The sequence below is a fragment of the Girardinichthys multiradiatus genome, chromosome 6, assembly GCF_021462225.1.
Source record: "Girardinichthys multiradiatus isolate DD_20200921_A chromosome 6, DD_fGirMul_XY1, whole genome shotgun sequence".
In the NCBI taxonomy this organism is placed as follows: Eukaryota; Metazoa; Chordata; class Actinopteri; order Cyprinodontiformes; family Goodeidae; genus Girardinichthys; species Girardinichthys multiradiatus.
In genome coordinates, this window is record NC_061799.1 from 1,099,029 (window position 1) to 1,105,196 (window position 6,168).

Below are 6,168 nucleotides of genomic sequence, written 5' to 3' on the forward strand. Positions count from 1 at the left end.
AAAGATGAATGTGGCAACCTCTGGCATCTGGAAATTGAACCTAAGGATGAACCAGAATTGAAGTTCAAAGTGACCTAAAACAGGAAACGTTGAATCTAATTATTTTTCAGAGGGAGAAAAGGGTTTGTAAATATCTGATTTCAGCTGTATATCTTCCAGTTAAGTGTTATATTTCTTTATTTCAAAACTTCTCAAAGAAATTCATGCAGATTTTACTTCTTAATTCAGACAGGATCAAGGTTGTTACAATTCACTCTTTAGATACATCTAGATATACATAGAAATATAATTTTGCATTCATAAAAAAATGTTCTTTTCAGTAACATCTTAGGCATGTTCCTAAGTGACATCAGTATGCATGAAGCTTACAAAAGGCTATTTTGTTTTCTTTTAATGAAGTGAAGCTCATTGTGCAGACATTAAAAATGGCTGCTTTGGGTTTCTCTAAAGTGGGAGAATTTTTAAACACACTGTCATGGTATCTCCTCTGGCAAGTAGGAGCTGGTGGAGTGGGTCTGAATGTATGTTATGGACACCACATTTTCAGGCTTCATGTGCATGATACCCTCACAGTGTCAGGAAGAACGTTCCACAGTCTGGCAACAGCAGCACAGATTGCCTCATCTTCCATAATGCATAACTTTCTCCTCGGGAGATAGGAGCCAGATTGACTGTAAAGAGAAGGGAACGTGTTACAATTTGTGGGGTGAGAAGTTATTTTAAATCAGGAACCTTTCCATGGATGCACTGAGAATCTTATATTCAATTCTTGCAGTGATGTGAAGCCAGAGGAGCAAGTATAGAATCTGTATTAAATGTTCATGTTTCTGCACTCTTATCCAGGCAGCAGAATTCTGCATATATTGTTTTCGAGCTGTAGTCCATTCTCTAAAAAAACTGCTTAACTGTAATGTTGTTGTTTTTTCTTTGTTCCCTTCCACCTTTAGGACGTCTTTTGTCCAATGTCACATCGGTTTATTCAGCAGCAGAGTTGGCTTAAACAGAGTCCACACTTGAGTTTGTTTACCTATTTTGGTGACTGTCCCCATGTGCCTATGGGAAGGATCAGTGCAAATCAAGCTGACACAAATAGACGGTTTAATACTGTTGTCACTCATCTGGTTATGCTGCACAGGTTTGCATAAGTAAACACGTTTATGGAGCTTAGCACACTCAGCATTAAGCCATCTCTGATTATTTTTGAAAAAATGGCCAATTAGGAATAGGGGTTGTATGACAAGGACGCCTCTTTTATACCAATACAGTGTGATAGCTATTATAAGACGAGCCTTACATCAACCATTTGTCATACATATGTCTGTTTTAATCAAGGTGGGCTGATTAGACATACTTTTACATTCAGATCTCAAGGGACATGTAAGGACATAAATTCATTGACTGTCAATAAATAAGGTACAGTGTAGCCAGTACGTTGACTACTAGCTATCAGTGACAAGAATGAATTCATACAGATCTGGCCAGCGATATGTATAGACAATAATATCTTCCTTGCCCAGTATTTATATTAACAAATGATCTAGTTGATTTCGCTTAGTTTGAACCTCAGGATTCTGTTGCTGTACTCATCACAGTGAATTCCACAATGAACCAGCCTTCCCATACCAGTTCAGACTGAGATTCACACACGGACAAATTATCACTGTTAACTGTACTCTGTGTGGTTTCGTCATTATGATAACAAGATGTTGGTGTGTTTTTTTGAGATAAAACTTGAGTTAAAGTAACTTTTTGGTCAACTTGGTCAACATGAAAGTTTGTTTTTTGCAAATGAACTGAGGTGTTAAGATTACATTGCAATGCATTTAACAGGACACCACTGATTCTGTTTAACATGGCCCCAGCTCATTCAGACCAGTCATGTAAGGAGAGGTATGATATGCTTTCACATGGTTCGTGTAGTCATCAATAATAACAAACAAATCAGCAAGACTGGTTTGTTAGAATGGTTTTAACCTGGGGACCCAGCAGCAGAGAATCTTTCAGCGTAATTTGTTTCAGCATTTAACCTAGTTAACCTACTTTTTTTCATGAACTGGTCTTTATCTAGCCTGTGATGGACTTGGCGACGTGTCCACGGTTTACTCCACCTCTCGCCTAATAACTGCTGGTGGAGATAGGTAACTGAGCAGCAGGGGTATAAATAAAGATCATGGGTGAACCTAAAATATTAATGGTTTTTTGGTACTTTTAAAAAAATAGATAATCCTTCAGGAGCACCGCGACTTGATTCTTTTGGCGTGGTGATGCATCAGGCTGTTTCAGAAAATGAGTCTTAATGCTCAATTCAGAGTTGCATGCCTCCTGAAGCTTTAATTCAAGCTTTTAAGGAAGTTCTGTACCAGCTCTACCAAACCTGACCTGGTTCTGAGCCACCATCTTGAGAACTACCAATTTTATATTTTTATATTTATTCTGTTACCATTTTTTTGTTCGTGTTTGTAGACTGGAATTTTGTGGATGTCTATTGCTCACTCTTCTGAATATACTATTAATCTGTCCAGCAAATATTTCAGATTTTATATTTATTATAATTAGTGTTTCGTTGTATTATTTTGACTAGATTGTCAACTCAATATCAGCCATAACTTGTTACCAGACCATCAATTCTTATTCTGATTATCATATTAGGTAGTTGCCATGGAACTTATTTCAATTCAAGTTTTAATGCAGTTTATTTATAGAGCGTCAATTCACAAAACGTGTCGTCTCAAGGCACTTTACAAAGTCAGTTCAAACAAATCATACAGATTCCAAGTCAATTATATTCATTCCAATTGACCCTAGTTATAAGCCATATTCCTTTTATTATTCAAGTTAAACTGTGTTAAATGTTACATCACTATGACCACATTACGCAGATTACATGCTAATCTAAATTCTAGAGCAAGCTGTGATTCATTGAATGATTAGATCAAATGTTGCTGTAACTAGCTGCTGATAAATTTAGCAAAACATCTATAAATCAAGGATACAACCTCTAAAGCCTATAAATCAAGAAGGTAAATGTGGGATTACTTAGTTTATGGTGGTGAAGCTAACTGTAGTTAAAAATCAAGCTTCTTCATTATTTTGTAAACATTTAGTAATGCTGCATAAAACAGGATTACCATGAACTGAGTTCAATTTATGAATTATTGTAACAGAGAAAATAAATAACACAGATTTTTTTTTACTTACCAGGCGGCTGTGCTTCAGAAATGCGGAGTGAATATCATCGTACTCTTGAAATGCTCCGTGTCTGGAATTCCCAACTCCATGATCCACGTTCCTTCTGTGTTCTGGTAGTTCTATAGAAGTCAATAAAAGTGTCATAACTCTCCTTAAACGGCTCTGATTCAGACCATACCAGCCTTCTTAAAGGGTTAAAGGGGGCTTTTATGTAGAAATGCCTACGTATAAAAACACTGAAAACAACTTGCTCACTCGTATCACCAAATCAAAAAGCCAAGACTGATCTGACATTTTATAATAATGCAATTTAGCCCAGCAGTGATCTAAAGTCCTGAACACAGTGTACCTGCTCTCTCAGTGGAGGGAATGGTAGTGGTTACAGGGCACAGAGCCAGATAGCCCAGCTGAGTGAACAAGATGGAACAGCGAGGATTGCCCAGGGGTGGGGGGGTTTAGGGGATCGTCTCATTGTTGACTGCTGAGATGGGATGAGGACTGTCTGTATTGAACTAGTGCTTCAAGGACTTTTTCCATCATGTGTCAGAGTCCTGTAGAGAGAAACTTGCTGACAGCAGGAAAATCCACTCAGCAGGGTCAAAGTTTCTTGCAGATTATCTGCCGGTTGTGTCGAAGCCAAAGACCGACTGCTAGAAGTCATGACAGCAGACAGAATCAGAAAGCAATCTGTTGTCAAAGAACAGGACTTACAAGTTTGCAAAGCCAAAAACTGCAACTGAAAAGAAATCTGCATGAGATGTCTGGTGACAAGTAAGCTACCATCATCGTTGATCCCCACCATTATGACTACAGACCTAACAGGTCAACAGATAACCATATCTCGGCAACCCTCCACACTGTGCTCCTTCTGGAAAAACAAAAGGGGATTACAGTTCCAGGTGCAGCTCAGTAAATTAAAATATCTGCAATATCTGTTTATTTCAGTAGTTCAATTCAAAAAGGGAAACTCCCATATTTTATATATGAACTTCATACAGTGATGTATTCACAACATTTGTTTCTTAATTTGTCTCTTAATTTTGAGAGCTAATAAAACCCAGAAATTAAATTTCTTGAAAAGAAGTATTTAACCTTCAAATGTGGGCTTATTGAAGGGGTGTCGATGTACTGTACAGTGTATGCGCTCAATACTTGGTCAGACCTAATTTTCAATTAATTACTGCATAACTCCGACCAGCTTCAGAGGAATTTAGCTGGGAGGGCTGTGGCAAATTTGTGTAAAATGTAAATAAACATTTATGTAGCCTTTCTAATGAAATAACCATGTTGTTTATTAATACAAAATAAAGAACAATGACTTAAACATGACTAATGACATGTAAGCGTGCATTAGGCACCAGAACATGCTGAGTAATTATGATCATGTTTGCATAAACTTTAGCTCGTGCATTGCAGAAATCTTACAAACTAATCACCACTCCAGAAACCTGAAGGCAACTGTAGCCTACATGAACTTTTTCTGAAGAGACATGGAAATGTTTTTGAAAAAATACTGGACATTTTTTGTTTTTGCACAAACCTTAAATGCCATCCATTTATGGAGTGTCCGAGTGCTATGTCCAAATTCAGGGGCTGCAACCTTCAAAGGACTGGCCTACGTAGGACAGGTGGCCGTAAAAACCGCGAAGACCTGAAGTAATCAGCTGTGAATTGGGATGGTCTAGCCTTCATCAGCTGGTTCTGCCCATACCTCAGCATGACTTCTGTCGCCTAGCAACCGTGACACGGTGAAGCACAGAACTGTGAAGCTGTAAAAATGGAGCCTGAAGGTTAACCCCGCTGTCTCCACTGTAAATAACTGCACATGGTTTTATTTACCCCTATATACCTGATGGCATGTCATATTATAAGCTTGTTTTCTTGAGAATATTCTTGTTTTATTATCTTTTAATTTTTATTCTCGCTCAAAAATCAGCCATTTAAAATGTTTAAAATAACTTTTATGTTAGATGTATATAACAAATTGCACATTTGCAACCTAATTTACACAGGGGTCATAATCCGTCTTGGGCCCAGATACCTGAATAGACGAGCCCGGCCCCCGAAGGCCCACCCCTTGGCGCCGGGGTTTCTCTCTTCTTCCTCTTGTTAACAGCCTATAGATTCGCTATGGGGGCCGGTTTTCTAATGACACCATGCTCATTAAAGCAGGCATTAGTAGTGTTGGCAGTGTGGGGAGGTACCAAGTCCTGCTAGAAAATGAAATTATAATCTCTAAAATGCTTGTTAGCAGAAGGAAAGCATGAAGTGCTCTAAAATGTCCTGGTAGATGGCTGTGCTGACTTTGAACTTGATGAAGGATAGTGGACCAACATCAGGACATGACATCATCATTGACTGTGGAAACTTGAAACTGGTCCTAAGCTGCTTGGATTCTTTGAATCTCCTCTCTTCCTTGAGATTTTGGGGTCTTAATTTTTACATTAAAAGTTCTGATTCCAGCTGCAGTCAGAACTTTCTGAATCTCCCTCCAACTCTCAAAATGGGCTTTGCATCACAATCCTCTAATGGTTCTACAGACATTTTCCTTCCACTCAACCTTCCTTAATATGCTGTGGACAAAGAACTCTGTGAACTGCCAGCTTCTATAGCAATCATTGTTTGTGACTTACCCTCCTTGTGAAGGCTGATTTTCAGTTTGATAGTTGTTTGCAGACAACCATCAAGTCGGGAGTCTTCCTCATGAATATGTAGGCTAATATTTTCATTTTCTGATTAACTGAATTTGGGGTTTTTATTAGCTGTAACCCATAGTCATCAAAATGATCATAAGGCAAAACTTTACAAATATGGAATGAAGCTATATACGGTATGAGTTTTACTTTTTTATTTAATTAATCAATCAATATGTATGAGTATGATCAATACTCAGTCAACTGAGATGCATTTTCTTTGTGTTGAACATAACCTCACCAAGAAGATTGTCCTGAAAAATGACTGACAGAGTCCTCCAATACA

General features: G+C 38.1%; 1 long non-coding RNA gene across 1 annotated transcript; it reads right to left on the reverse strand.

The window, feature by feature from the left end:
- Positions 1–306: 306 nt before the first annotated feature.
- On the reverse strand, positions 307–4,897 carry LOC124870701. Its single transcript, XR_007038867.1, has 3 exons — positions 4,730–4,897; positions 3,199–3,308; positions 307–671 (listed from the first exon to the last, which is right to left on the reverse strand). It is a non-coding gene; the product is annotated as an uncharacterized LOC124870701 (long non-coding RNA).
- Positions 4,898–6,168: the final 1,271 nt, after the last annotated feature.